The following is a 16,221-nucleotide window of genomic DNA, read 5'->3' on the forward strand; positions in this document are numbered from 1 at the left end:
TGATATTTCTAAATGTATGCAATCTATTAAAATTAATATTTCACTCTGTCTATTCTTTTCACATCCAAAAAAGGTAAAAAATACAGGTCAGGACATATAGGGTTAGGAGTGATCATGTAACATCTGAACAGAGATGTTTAATAAGCACCTGAATATTTAGGTATGATAGGAGAATATAGGAAAATATTTGAGAATCATTGGTTTTTGGAAGGAATGGGAGCTATGTGTGTTGGTAGCTGGACTGATAACTGACTAGGAATATAAGCATATGGAAGAATAAAACTCTAAGAATAACATATAGATATAGATGTAAATATACATACACCTATATGCATCTCTATATAGATATAATAGTGGAAAATAAGAGGAAGGGGTCAAAGATAATGATGAAATGTTTAATTTTCAAGTCTCTGCCATGTATATTTCTGGGCTGATTTCATTAAAACCCATAGCTTTGGCCACCCCTTACACATGGCCAAAGACATGATTCCCATGTTAATATTACAAAACAAAAATTTTTAAAAATGGCCTAAGGAGGAGCACCTGGGTGGCTTAGTTGATTAAGTGTCCAACTTGGGCTCAGGTCATGATCTTATGGTTTATGAGTTCGAGCCCTGAGTCTTTCTCTGTGCTGATAGCTCAGAGCCTGGAGCCGGTTTTGGAATTTGTGACTCCCTCTCTCTCTGACCCTCCCCAGCTTGTGCTCTGTCTCTCTCTGTCTCTCAAAAAATAAACGTTAAAAAAAAACATTAAAAAGTGTCCTTAAGGAGATAAAGTGACCACATCTAAGCCACATAAGTAAACCCATGTAAAAACATCGTTTCATGTTTTCTCCATTCTTACCATTCATCCCTTACACAGTATGTTGAGATTATGAGTTACCTACTCATAACTGGATTATTGTAGTAGCCTTTTATCTGTGATCATTCTCCAGAAAGCTGTTAGATTATTATTTCTAAACAGTGGTTTTCATTCTGTAATTTCCTTGCTCAAACACATTCACGTGCTTTTTCATTCTCTATAGAATCAAGTCCAAAAATCTCTAGCTCGGTATTCACAGCCCCTTAGTATGATCCCAACTAGCATTTGTGTGTGTGTGTTTTAATGTTTGTTTTAATTTATTTTGAGAGAGAGAATGCAAGCAGGGGAAGAGTAGAAAGAGAAGAGGAGAGAAAATCCCAAGCAGGCTCCGTGCTGTCAGCAAAGAGCCCGATGCCAGCTCAAACTCAGAAACTGTAATATCATGACCTGAGCCAAAATCAAGAGTCAGAAGCTTAACTGACTGAGCCACCCAGAAACCCCCACCATGTAGCTTTTGTAACTTTGTTTTTCAATTAACTTAGCAAATGTTAAGCACCTATTATTTGTCAAATACTGCTAGACCCTAGTTATGGAGAGATGTATAAACTAGTTATGTACCTACCCTCACAGATCTTAAAGACATTAGAAAATACAGACATTGAACAAATAATCCTAATTGTGATAAGTATTATGAAAGAAGAAATATAAAGTGATGGTGTACCTGTATCCTAAGGATCTAATCTAGAGGTCAGGAAACTCTCTGAACTGTCATCATGTTTAAGGGCTACTTTGGAGTAGGAGTTAGCCAGACCACAATGGGGAGAAAGATGACTTGAGGCCTGAGTTCAGATCAACTAAATTTTAGAGAATAAAGGTGAGATTTAGAAAACGTAGTAGAAGCTGAGGTTTGAGATAAAAGCAGTACTACAAGTCAGGAGGGCCTCCTAAACTACATTTAGGATTTGGAACCTTAAGAGCAATGGAAAATCACTGCAGATATTTACGCTTTGCAGGCAATTGATTATAATTGCATTAAAATGATATTTTGGTTATAATGTGCAAAGCTGGAAGAAAGCTATCTGGAGGCATGGTTGTTAAGGGAAGTTTTAAGGAAGCCAGAAGTGATTCAGTGTTGACCTTTATTATGTTTTTGGAAGTTGATATGGAAAGAAGATAAACATATGAAAAAAAATCTTGAAAGGAGAATTGGCAGTACTCTGTTGATTATATGCATATTCCTTGAGTATGCTTTGTTTATTCACATTTTCTTACTTAATCTCATACTCTTTATGCTGGCTAGAGAGAGATTTCTAGTATGGCTGAGAAGATGGACTAAATAATCTAAACTTTTTTCTTCCAGTTTTGAGAATTCCCACTTTTATATTTAGAGTTTAGGTTAATCGTCTTGCTTTGTCAGAATATCATGCTATGAGGCTGGGATCAAAAAAAGTAGATGTACATATACATTGTCAAGCATTTCTTAATTAAAATATCCACTTTGTGGTTTCAAAATGCGCCTTAACAAGTATCAAAAACTTTACAGTTTAGTTTCAAGAGACACCAGATTAGAGCATAGGCAACCTGTCCCACATCAGTATTACTGAAACAACACAAAACTGACATTTCAGGGACACCAAGTTAACAGTATTCTCCCTAGGAAAACTGGCTTTCAAAAAGAAGAATAAGTACATCTCAGACATGATAAATACCTATTTTGGCTAAGTGATCTTTCATTTTGTTCTTCATGAATATATTTCATATTGTATACTGCCCAGATATGAACATGAAAGATCCATAACCTCTGTGTACCATTGATGCATGGAAACTGTTAAGGTTTCTCATGAGCACAAGAAACACCATCAGCATCTTTCATTGTGAAAAATTACATTTCCTTTCTCAGAAGTGTTATGTATTAAAGTAGATGTCTGGCAAGTCCCTGAATAGGTTAGAGTGTCAAAGTTTAGCAGGTAGTATCCTTGTGCCCACTCTGAATTCTGTGAGATTACACCGGGACATTCAGATTTTCTTTTCATATTTACCCTGAAGTTCACTGACTTTTCATATAGTAGAAGGAGCTATTTAGAATATGAGTGGTCTTGAGTCTACCTCTGAGAAGTTATCTGCATATTAATATGAATCACTTTTCAGGAAAAAAATAACCTTGACCTTCTGAATCATACCTGTTGGGGAAGGCTATGGATCATGAATTGCTAACCTATTCATATTAATAAACTGTGTGCTGGCAGAATCATACTCATTTGCATAAGCTGCTTCTCTCTGTAGCCCATGAAATTAACATTGTTTAATGGCTGGAAATAAGATCACCTTTGGCTATACCAGTCACACTCTCATCTCCAAAGGAAAAGATAAAGAGGTCTTGACTCAGTAAGCAGAAAACTGTTTTAATTTATAAGTACTTTCATTAGACAGCCAGTGTGAGCCCAAGTGACAAAAGCAGTGCCATCTCTAGATAAGGATGGAATTCTAGGGAAAATCTTAGGATATAAAGTCCTGTTCTACTTAGCTTCACCATCATTTTATTCAATATATATATATTTGTTAATTGAATGCCTACTAGTGTGGTGGATATCATAATTGTTCCCAGGCCCTCCCTACAAAGGCCTCACAGTTTATAGTGGGAAAGAAGTACCCAACTTTGTCCTAGAGTCTTGGGAAAATTTTCACAGAGAAGATGACATTTGCATTGGACTTTGAAGATTGTATAGGAATTCTTGGGTTTAGAAGGGCAATGCAGGCAGAAGAATGCATTTTGAAGAGAGAGCAAGAAGTTAAGTGATGCAGGACTGGCTACATAATTTTCAGGGCTCAGTGGCAAAATGAAAGTATAGGGCCCTTTGTTTAAAAAAAAAAGCAGGAAAAATGCTATTTTTATGTTTCTTCTCTTAAAATATACTTTTCAATCTCTCTCTTGACTTGTCATGGTATTTTTAAATTTTGCTTTTAGTATTGTCCTAAGTGAAGAGAAATTAAAATTTTAATATTATCACAAATTTTTCCATTCATCTTTATATTGTGCAATGCCAGCTTTAAATGCAAATATAAGAGCATTTCACTCATGTGAAATCACCAAAATCACACATTTTTTCTTCAAGAACAAAGAAGAACATGTGTATATATTTTGTTCTCACCATAACAATGGAAATGCCACAAAAAACTAACTCAGCTGTTTCTTTTTCACATCTTGATATGTGCACATTCTACCTCCACTCTCAACATTCAGTTTACTGTGAGTAGAAAAGACTGAAAGGCAACTATATATCTCTTCCTTCCTTCTATATCATCATGTTCAATAAGTATCGGGTTAATTCAGGGAAGAAACAAAAATAAGGATATGACAGGATTTCTTGGTCATTTGTGCTTTTCAGAATGCTATTGCCTTCCTTTTGCATTTAAAATAAGTTTCTTTTTTCAGACAAAAAGCATGCACTCTCAAAACTATTAATGAATCTGTTTACTTAACTTTAGATGTAACACACATACCTTGTAATTGCTTTGAGAGCTGTTGAACTCCAACACATTGTGGGTTCCCTGGAATTCTGTGCACATTGGGGCATCACAAATGCTATGTGTGAATACAGTGCCAAACCCAATGTGTGTCTCCTCTGTTCGTGTACATGCTCCATTGTTCCATTGGACTTCTTATAAAACATAAGTTCAAAGATAAAATTATTAAGAATTTCAAGAAGGCAACAGCAGTACATTAAAAACCAAGCGAAGGGCTCTTCTGAGGACAGGACCCTGTGTAACTGTACCTGTTGAATAACCATAAAGCTGGTGTGATATGGTAACTGTAGGGTGCATAGGACAGAAAGAGGTTATGTTAGAGATAGGTTTGGGCACATTTTGTAATTGAACATATATGCAAAGCTATGAATTTTGGAATTGATACTGTTTGATATAAGAAACCACAACAGTTTTATGTATGGCAGTACTATATATCATAATAGGTTTTACAAAGCTCATGACAGAGGTGATATGGGATGATGCATTGGAATGGTAGTAGGGATGATGGGGAACTGAAAACCAGTGGCAGAAAAACTGTGGTGGACATGCAAAGCTTTATATGGGTGACAGCTCTGAGAGGGTGGTGGGGGGACAATCTTTAGAATTTGGCAATTGAATTTTGGAGATGAGGTAAGGAAGAAGTATGTGAACAAAACTGGTTTCTGAAGTAAGCTTAGCACTTAATTTTCAGCTGCAAATCACACCTTCCAGCTCTAAGTCTCCAGTAAATGTGTAACATTATATGTATTCCCTTATTTCAATGTCTTGGAAAATTGATGACAATTTGCTTAGATTAGCAGATCTCATTTAGCAAGAACCCCCTATGCTCTGATCATGTGTTGTAACTGAGATCGTTGGAATTTTTTTAAAATGATGAACCAAAAATATCATTGTGGCTCTGAAATTATAATAGGTGATAAATATTTTGAACACCAAAGGGCAATGCCCTGTTCATATTCCAAAAGCCAGAAAATATACTACATATGCAAAGCAACACTTGAAATCCCATGCAGTTCATTGATAATTAGGGACTCAATTATAAAGACATTTCAAATAAAGAAAATCCATTTCATGTCTTGAGTTAATGATTAAGAATGAGAAATATGAAAGTTATTGACCTTCCAGCTGTCAGGATGACCTCTTTATTAGTTAGAATGGGTGAGATGTGTTAATCACTCAGCTAGTAGTTTACTTCAAAGAAGGTGTTAATTGAAAAGGTAGAACACTCAACTTTTCACTTCATTAGCCAAATGCTTTCCTGAGACTTTTGTTGTTGTTATGTTGAAGCATTCCTTAAAATGTTACCTTTTATTATAAAGATTTTTTTTATTAAAAAAATAAAAAAACTTTTCTGGGGGAGGGACAATCTTTTACCTCCTTAAAGGATGGTGGTTTTTACCACTAGCAACATATTGGAATCACCTGAGAAGATGCATCACGATGTAGCTTTGCCCCAGAACAATTAAATCCGAATTTCTGGGAAAGAGTCTCAGTCATCTGTATTTTTTTTAAGCTTCCCAAGTGATTCTGAAGCAAGTTTAGGTCAAAAACAACTATGATGGTTTTCCCTCAGATCCTCAGAGGCACAATTTTCATCTTGAAGTAACTAATGAAAATAAAAGAAGGAAAAATGTTTTCAGTCAATTGGAGGTAGTAATAATTCAACCATTAAAGAAAACAAAGAGGTTTTTTTTTTTTTTTTTTTTTTTTTTTGCTTTGTGGGGTTTTGTTTGGGAATAAAATAATTCACAAATGTGTTTCTTTAATAATAGTCAACCTGGTCAAAGAAGAGTAACAATACTTGAATACCATGGTTTTATTTAATTAATTAATTTATTTATTTATTAAGTTTATTTAAGAGGGAGAGAGAGAACAGAAGTCAGGGAGAGAGGGAGAGAGAGAGAGACAGAGAGAGAGAGAGAGAGAGAGAGAGAGAATCTCAAGCAGGCTCCACACTGTCAGTGAAGAACCTAATGCAGGGCTCAAAGCCACAGGCTTTGAGATCATGGCCTGAGTTAAAGTCAGATGCTTAACTGAGTGAGCCACCCTCAAATACCATGGTTTTAATAGATATTAATCAATCACCTTATAGCTCATTTTCACTGTATTCCCATTAAATAGGTTTTCCCCTATTTTCTTTGCTTAGAGCTTTATTTAATTGTCTTTAGGAGAGCTAGCTTATATGATATAAAAACACCATTCTCCAATAACATATAGTCTCCTTAAATTATTATTGAGTTGTTTCTGGAATTTTTTCTATTGTTCAGATAAAATTTCAAAAATATAAGCATGGAAATCACTGTTTTTCATGAAGATTATTGTAGCATGTATTAGATATTGCTACAGTAATACTATATGACAAGCAACCTCAAAAATCTCAGCTTATATCAACAAATATTTATTTTTCTCACTCATGGACCTGTGAGTCATCTACAGTTTTGCTGATCTTGGCTGAGTTAAGCTGGGCTTGGCTCTAGGATGCAGGTTAAGTCTGGAACCACTTCACATATCTTCTTCTATGGCTAAATCAGAGCAAAAGAGAACAGGAGTATGCCCCTATTGTACATAGCTCTGATACCGGTCTTATTGTAAAATTTGCATTTTTATTCTAGAAGGCAAGGATATGGATTAGGAGTAAGAATTACTGGGAACCTAAATTCAAAACTCTTGATCAAGTTCTTTAGGAATAAGGCTGGAGTTTCAAAAATCAAAAGAAATAATTGTCTATTCTAGGAAAAGCTGATTGTCTCTCTAATTATGTCAGTGTTATTTCACTGTCGGTTTTAGGACAGTTCTTCAATTATGCTTTAGATGAGCTTCTTCTCAGATGTCAGAACTCACTGGCTTTCCTTCTGACTAGTCCACCTCATCCTTGCTCTTCTTGCTGTCAAAACTTTAGGTCTCTTCATCAAATGGTGTTGAGAAAATGCTGGAGGCCGGCTCCAGCCAGGGTCCAGGGGTCCCTGAAGGATGGATGGTGTCGGGGCGAGTGAGAGAGCCCCGAGATTCTTTCGATCACCAGACAGGCATCTCTGTCCTGTCAGTTTTGGTGTCTTTATTTATAGGTTAAATGATAACATGACATCAGAAAAAGGAATTTTTACAATGGATAACTTTTTGTGATAAGATGCTTTGGAAAGTGTACAAAAGCAGGTTTTACAGAAATATTCTTGCAGAACTATTCCAATTATAATGAGGTTAAGTAAATCTATAACTAAGAAATTAACAGGGTGTTCTTAGTAAAAGACAGGATACATATTTGTTCTAAGTTAATAATGCTAGGGTTAGGTCATAGGTTAAGTGTATAGATGCGCTAAGTCATTCTGTCTGGCTCACAAAAGGACAAATGTTTTTAAACTGGTTAATAAGTTGTTTGTGGAACCCTTTTTGACTTGATGCTGAATGTGTAAACACCATGGAGGCCCTAAATGTGTTGACCTTTGTTTTTGGGTTATGTTTTAGCTACTCTTATCTATCCTCATCCCAGCCACCCGTGTAAGGGAGGGTGTTTGCAGAAAGTAGGCCTTGGGGAAGGGACTGCCATACATCACCAGTTAGAAGAGGTGTAAGTATTAACTTAAGTTGTGCCCTTATCTGTTCCTTAACTCTAAATTAGGCTCTTTGTCTCAGGGCCAGGCTCAATTGTGCCTCTTGTGTTCTTAACCCCCTTTATTACCTAAGTCTTGGATCTGCAAGGCCCATAGGAAGAGCCTTTTGACAATCACCCACAGAGCTTTCATCTAAAATGTCTTTTGTAAAGGCAGGAATATGCTTTTCCTTATGAGGTATCTGTATTCGGAATATTGGTCTGATTTGGAATATTGTGAGACCTGGTCAATACCAGCAGGCTTATTTCCAGCATGAGCCAGTAGTAGCAGAAAGAGATACCAGTTTTCGTTTCTCATGGCAGGAGCTGTGCAAACACTGCCATTTCCTTGCTGTGACTGCCATCCAGAAAGGCTGGTGTGGCTCCCAGCAAGAAAACTTGGCAACGACATGCAGAAGAATGAAACCAGACCCCTTTGTTACAGTATACACAAAAATAAATTCAAAATGAATGAAAGACCTAAATGTAAGACAGGAAACCATCAGAATCCTAGAGGAGAACACAGGCAGCACCCTCTTTGACCTCGACTGCAGAAACTTCTTACTGGACATGTCTCCTGAGGCAAAGGAAACAAAAGCAAAAATGAACTATTGGGACCTCAACAAGATAAAAAACTTCTGCAGAGTGAAGGAAATAATCAACAAAACTAAAAGGCATCTGATGGAATGTGAGATGTTTGCAAATGACATGTTGGATAAAGTGTTAGTATCCAAAATCTATAAAGAACTTATCAAACTCAACACCCAAAAAACCCAGTGAAGAAATGGGAAGAAGACATCAATAGACACTTTTCCAATGAAGACATCCTTATGGTTAGCAGACATAGGAAAAGATGCTCAAGGGCACCTGAGTGGCTCAGTCGGTTAAGTGTTTGACTCTTGGCTTCAGCTCAGGTCATGATCTCACAGTTCATGGGTTCAAGCCGCACATTGGGCACTATGCTGCCAGTGCAGAGCCTGCTTAGGATTCTCTCTCTCGTTCTCTCTCTGCTCCTCCTCTGCTTGCTTGCGCGCTCTCTCTCTCTCTCTGTCTCTCTCTCTCTCACAGAAAAGTAACAACAAAAAAGATGCTCAACAGCACTCATCATCAGGGAAATGCAGATCAAAACCACAATGCGATACCACTTCACACCTGTCGAACGTCTAAAATTACAACTCAGGAAACAATAAATGTTGGCAAAGATGTGGAGCAAGGGGAACCCTCTTATAGTGTTGGTGAGAATATAAACTTGTGCAGTCACTCTGGAAAACAGTATGGAGTTTCCTTAAAAAATTAAAAATATAACTACCCTACATCCCAGCAAGTGTGTTACTATGTATTTATCCAAAGGATACAAATATGCTGATTTGAAGGAGCACATGCACCCCGATGTTTATAGCAGCACTATCAACAATAGCCAAATTATGGAAAGAGCACAAATGTATATTGACTGATGAATGGATAAAGAAAATGTGTGTGTGTGTGTGTGTGTGTGTGTGTATACACATGCACAATGAATATTACTCAGCAATCAAAAAAGAATGAAAATTTGCTATTTGCAACAACGTGGATGGAAATAGAGTGTATTATGCTCAGCAGAATAAGTCAGAGAAAGACAAATCAGTGATTTAACTCATATGTGGAATTTAAGAAACAAAACAGAGGAACATAGGGGTAGGGAAGGAAAATATGATAAAAACAGAGAAGGAGGCAAACCATAAGAGACTCTTACATAGAGAGAAAAACAGGGGGTTGCTGAAGGGGAAGTAGGTGGAGTAATGGGCTAAATGGGTGATGGTCATTAAGAAGGGCACTTTTAGGATGAGCACCGGGTGTTATATGTAAGTGATGAATCATTAAATTCTACTCCTGAACCCATATTACACTATTTGTTAACTAACTTGAATTTAAACTTATTAAAGAGTTTAGGTGGTTTCATGGAATAACGATGTTTATGAAACTGCCTGACAGCTTTTGATCTTTTAGCGATAAGGTAGCACCAATTTATGGAATCTCTTAATATAATGGATTTAGCATTGGAAGTTATGGCATCTTTCTGAAGGTTTCCATGAAATATTCGTTTCTGGTTTATAAGTTGTTTAATTTTGTCATCCATAAAAAAAGGTAAGTATGCTATTTCATTTATGGGATAGAATATTTTTCCTATCATCATCATGAAGATTTTGTGCTTGTGGCTGGAGAAATGAGTTTACTTAAAAACTGTCAATTTTATGATACTTCAAATAGCATATTTCTTGGAGTTTCCATTTTTAGATAGAGTAGAATGTGCCATTTAAACAGAATAGTCTATTTTATGGTGAAAAAACCTGATAGAGTGAAAAAGCAATAATTCAATACTACAGCAAGACATGCACTTAGAGAAGATGGAATAGGACAGTTTAGAGAACTCAAGCTATACCTGTAGTCAGTTCTTACTTCATATGCCTCAAACTCAGCTCCTAAACAATGCCAGTTCACTTTCTTTAGAACTGTGCAGCTTCAGGGTACTGAGCCCTATCAGTCTTCGTAGGGGAAAACTAATTTGCAGTATTTCTTTAGGAGCCCCATAGAGTATAAAGCTTGGGATATTTTCTTGAAAATTACTGTAAAGAAGCTGTGTGATGTGATCTTTTCTGCGTTGATCGAAGTCTCTATGAGATCAAGGATATTAGCTAGCAGATTAGGCCCACCAGTTCAGATTTCTTTTTTTTAATAGGAATAGTGGGATTTGCAAAACTGTAACAGGTGATGACAAAGATTTCCTACCCATTTATTTACTCTGCCAGCACAGCTTCTCTGCGTATCATTGTATTTGGGATGGTTCTCCATATTATTGAAGAGTCTCCATGCCATGCTGGAGAGTAAAAAATGAATAACCCTAAAAGTCTGTGAACACTTCATTATGCCCTCTTTTTCTATTTTTCTTTTTTCTCTAGTCCTTTCTTCCTCTCTTCCCCACTTCTCTTCACAACTTTACTTTCCATCTCATTTATTTCTTGCCTATTTTAAAAATTTGTTTGGTTGTCACTGAACAACATTTGAAACAATTGGAAATGAAATAAAGTTTCAGGACCATTCAGAGAAGTAAAGGGAAAGAAAACCCATATTGTGGAAGGTCTTAACTAGGTTTTCTCACTTCCCCTCACAAACTTACATGGCAGGTATTCTTACTGCTTTCATGTTTCCACTTAAATAAATTGAGGCCAATGCACCTTAAGTTTAAAGACTTATCTCTAGTATTTGTATGCAGGTCTGTTTTACATTAAATTTCTTTTTCCCCCTTCCTGCCACCATGATGAAAAGGAATTGGATGGAACTATTTCAGTCTTTCCTGTGATTTTTCCCTCCACCTTTTAAATCTACATTTCTCTTTTTCTATTTGACTTTGTTTAACCCCTAGGCTGAGTGGATAGAAAATTAAATTTTATAATTAGTAGAATGACAAGAAGCCCAGATTTAGGTATAAATTTAGTGAGCTATGGGATATTAGAATATTTTATTTCAGAAGGCAAAAAAGTAGACCATGGAGTAAATAAATCTATGCCTAAGATAATTTTAGAGTTAATTGGAGCAGCTTACTGGTGAGTGACTTCCATGAGCAAAATACTCTATTGAAAATATAGAGATTTAAAGGTTGATTATTAATACAGAGTTTGTCTCTTCAGGGAGTCTTCAAACAGGCAAACACATAGGGATTTTCTAGTCTACAATACAAACTGAACTAAAATAGATGCTATGTTGAGATACAATTAATGGGTAGGGGAAATACAGAGGAGAAAGGAGATTCATTTGCATTAGAGTTAATTTGGGTCTACTTGTCTAGAAGATGGCATTTGAAATTTTTCTTGAAAGAAAAGATATTTGATGGTAGAAGAAGATGGATATTTGTCCGGAGACCAGCTCTGACTAGGGTCAGGGGTCCCTGAAGGATGGATGGTGTCGGCGAGTGAGGGATGAGATAGGCCCGAGAGTCTTTCTGGTCACCAGGCAGGCATCTCCGCCCTGACTGGGGCTCAACTTTATAAGTATTTGGGGGACAGCACAGAAGTAGCATTTGCCTTAGACAATGATTTCTGATAACAAACTTCTTTGATATGTAAGAATTTCCCAGAACATAGATTTGTAGAAGACTTCTGCATAACCTTTACCAGTAGTGAGATAGGTGATTTAGATGCTTATCCTATGGGGAAGAAGGTGTCTTTAGCATATCAGACAATGCTTTTAGCATAAAAGGGTGTGGTTACTTCTCTGTGAGCAGGGGTCAAACAGGTCTTTCAGGAGACACCTCTGCTCCCATAATCACAAAAGAAGAAGTTCCTCCATAGGTTCCTTCACAGGGAGCAATTAGCATATTCAAGGCCAGAGTAAGTCACTCCAAATACTTGCAAACCATTTCCTTGGGTGGGGGGGGGGGGGGAGTCTCCTTACCCTAAACTGTCTACCATAACTAATTCTTTCAAAGTCACTGGAAAAAATAGACATATTTTCTGACTTTTGGTTTCTGGCTCAAGATCTCTCTAAGTTCCCTGAATATATTTAATTAAAACCTTCATATAAAANATTAGGCTCTTTGTCTCAGGGCCAGACTCAAGGCTCCTTTATTATGTAAGTCTTGGATCTGCATGGCCCTTAGGAAGAGCCTTTTAACAATCATCCACAATGTTTTCATCTGAAATCTCTTTGGTAAAGGCAGGGACATGCCTTTCCTTATGAGCAATCTGTGTGGGGAATATTGGTCTAATCTGTAATATTGTGAGGCCTGGTTAGTACCAGCAGCCTCATTTCCATCATGAGCCAGTAGTAGCAAAAGGAGATACCAGTTTTCGTTTCTCATAGCAGGAGCTGTGCAATCGCTACCATTTCCTTGCTGTGACTGTCATCCAGTGAGGCCAGTGTGGCTCCCAGCAGATATTGGTATCCCCATTGAGAATATAGGATGAAGTAGAAAATATTAGAAGTTGTTTTGTTCTGGTTGGAGCATGGTAGGATTCTTGAAGACATAATAGAAGATAATAACTTGGAAAATGAATTGAGGTCAGATTCTGAAGAGCCATATTAAGGATTTGGACTTTAATCAAGAGACAATTAAGATTTTTTTTTTTAAGTTAGAAAATAACATGACTTCACCTGTACCAAAATAATTCTGACTCTGCATATAGGATGTACTAGGGAGAGTCTGTGGGCAGAGAGAAGTGTTTGAAGGCTATTGCAGTAATGTGGATGAGAGATGATATATTAGTTATCTATTACTATATAACAGATTACCCCTGAACTTATGGTTTGGGACAGCAAACATGTATTATCTCAAAGTTTCTGTGGGTCAAAATCCCAGTATGGCTTAACTGAGTGCCTCTAGCTCCTGGTCTTTAATGAGGCTTAAATCACATTGTTGGCCATTGTTGTGGTCAGCTTGACTTGGGGGCAGTCTACTTCCATACTCATTCACATGAGTGTTTTCAGGCCTCAGGTCATTGATGGTTGTTGTCTGAAAACATCTATTCCCTGGTCCATGAGTTTCCATAGGGAAAATCTGTGTGAGGAATTAAGTTTCTGTTGCTGCAGCCATCCAGTCTGTAGTACTTTGTTAGCAAACTAATACAAAGATGAAGATCTAAACTTTTTAGTTGGGGTAGGGAGAATGGAAAGGAAGGAAGTGTAAGAAGCATTGTGCTTTGTTTAAGAATTGCAATGTTAGTTTTTAGGGAAAAAATGGTAACTACTGGGTAACAAAAGATTTCTAAATTACTGTTTGTTTTTTTTTAAATTACTGTTTTTTTCTGGCTTGCTTGCTTACTTATTTACTTAGTGTGTGTGTGTGTGTGTGTGTGTGTGTTTTGTTTGTTAGATGAGGGTATAGAACTCATAGAGCATACACAATGTAACTTGATTCTAGCATACATTCAGCAATACAATCTGTCATAGGTCAAATTCTTCAGAAGCAGATGCTAAAACAAAGATTGTTATGCAAGGGGTTAACACAAACAAAAGAAAGATGACGCAAAACTTCACAAAGGGAGAAGTCAGACTGTAATGCAAACACTTGTCAGGAGCTCTGGAAAAAAATATTACCTGTTTCAGTTACATTGGGGATACATTGGAGTTACATTTAAGGTACATTGGACTGAAGTGCCTGTATCTTATAATCCCGTCACTTCCTGACCCATCAATTTCATGTAGGCTGTTTTGGAAGGCTATGGTCCAAGGTAGGGTGGTTCTGTAGCTGAGACAAAAGCTAGAGATGTCTGCAATTTGCTGATTCTTCTCTCTGAAATTAGGCATAAAGTATTATCTTGAAGAGGATCAGGTGACACACCTCCAGGTTTACTTAAACTTTCCTGTTACGGGGCGAAATATGTTATAAGATAGCATGATCATCTGAACTAAAAACTAGACTGTAAAAATACATAAAATGTAAAAATGAAAAAAAGTCAATTCAAATAATGCTTAACATTTTTAAAAAGCTGAGTATGTGCCACCACAGTGCTATTATCTATAACATAATTTTTTTTACATTTATTCTTCAATAAACCTTTATGAGGATATCTTATTATTATTCCCATTACACAGATGAAAGACTTTAAGGTTTGGACATGTTAAGTTACTCCTGCAAAGTCATGCCATAGGTGGCAGACCCAGTGATAAAATCTAGGTTTCTTCACCCTAGAACCCAATTCAAAAATTAAAAAAAAAAAAAAATTATTTCTGAGAGAGTCTGAGCAGGGGAGGGTCAGAAAAAGAGGGAGACAGAGAATCTGAAGGAGGCTCCAGGCTCTGAGCTAGCTGTCAGCACAGAACTTGAAGTGGGGCTTGAACCCACGAACCGTGAGATCATGACCTGAGCCGAACTCGGAAACTTAACCGACTGAGCCACCCAAGTGGCCCATTTTTAAATGATTATTTATTTTTGAGAGAGAGACAGAGAGAGTTAAAATTATTAAGATGGGCACCTGGGTAGCTCAAGTGCCCATCTTAATAATTTTAACTATTAATCTATTTTCCATGTTGATTGATAGATGGTGTCAAACTTAAAGTGTTTCTTAAATGATGCACTACAGGGGTGCCTGGGTGGCTCAATCAGTTAAGCATCTGACTTCAACTCAGGTCATGATCTTGTGATCTGAGAGTTTGAGTTTTGCGTCGGGTGCTGACAGCTCAGAGCCTAGAGCCTGCTTCAAATTCTGTGTCTCCCTCTCTCTCTCTGCTTCTCCCACACTCACACTCTGTCTCTCTCTCTCTCAAAAATAAATATAAACATTTTTTAAAAATTAAAAAAATGATGCACTACAGGAGTTTGTTCATTTATCTGTACTATTTATTGGATAACACTTTTTTTTTTACATTTAATAACCCTTGTTTTTAATGGAAAAGCATAAAAATAAAAGTTGCCAGTATCCTTATTACATTTGCCATTCCTCCAAGCAACTTGTATATTTTTTTCTTTCTTTTTTTTTTTTTAACTTATATACAAGTTAGCATATAGTGCACCAATGATTTCAGGTGTAGATTCTTTAATGTCCCTTACCCATTTAGCCCATCCTCCTTCCCACAAACCCTCCAGTAACCCTGTTTGTTCTCCATATTTAAGAGTCTCTTATGTTTTGTCCCCCTCCCTGTTTTATATTATTTTTGTTTCCCTTCCCTTAAGTTCATCTGTTTTGTATTTTAAAGTCCTCATATGAGTGAAGTCATGATATTTGTCTTTCTCTGACTAATTTTGCTTACCATAATACCCTCTAGTTCTATCCATGTAGTTGCACATGACAAAATTTCATTCTTTTTGATTGCCCAGTAATATGTACTGTTGTGTGTGTGTGTGTATATATTTGTATGTATATAAATATATACATATATATGTGTATATATATGTGTGTGTATATATATATATATATATATATATCACATCTTCTTTATCCATTCATCCACTGATGGACATTCGGGCTCATTCCATACTTTGGCTATGGTTGATAGTGCTGCTTTAAACGTGTATGTTTTGGGGTGCATGTGCCCCTTTGAAACAGCACATCTGTGTCCCTTGGATATATACCTAGTAGTGCAATTGCTGGGTCATAGTTTAGATCTATATTTAATTTTTTGTGGAATTTCCATACTGTTTTCCAGATTGACTACAATAGTTTGCATTCCTACCAGCAGTGCAAAAGAGATCCTCTTTCTCTGCATCTTCACCAACATCTGTTGTTGCCTGAGTTGTTAATGTTAGCCATTCTGGCAGGTGTGAGGTGGTATTTCATTGTGTTTTTGATTTGTATTTCCTTGATGATGAGTGATGTTGAGCATCTTTTCATGTGTCC

This window comes from Hyaena hyaena, unplaced genomic scaffold (assembly GCF_003009895.1).
Source record: "Hyaena hyaena isolate Hyena2069 unplaced genomic scaffold, ASM300989v1 scaffold_685, whole genome shotgun sequence".
Classification (NCBI taxonomy): domain Eukaryota; kingdom Metazoa; phylum Chordata; class Mammalia; order Carnivora; family Hyaenidae; genus Hyaena; species Hyaena hyaena.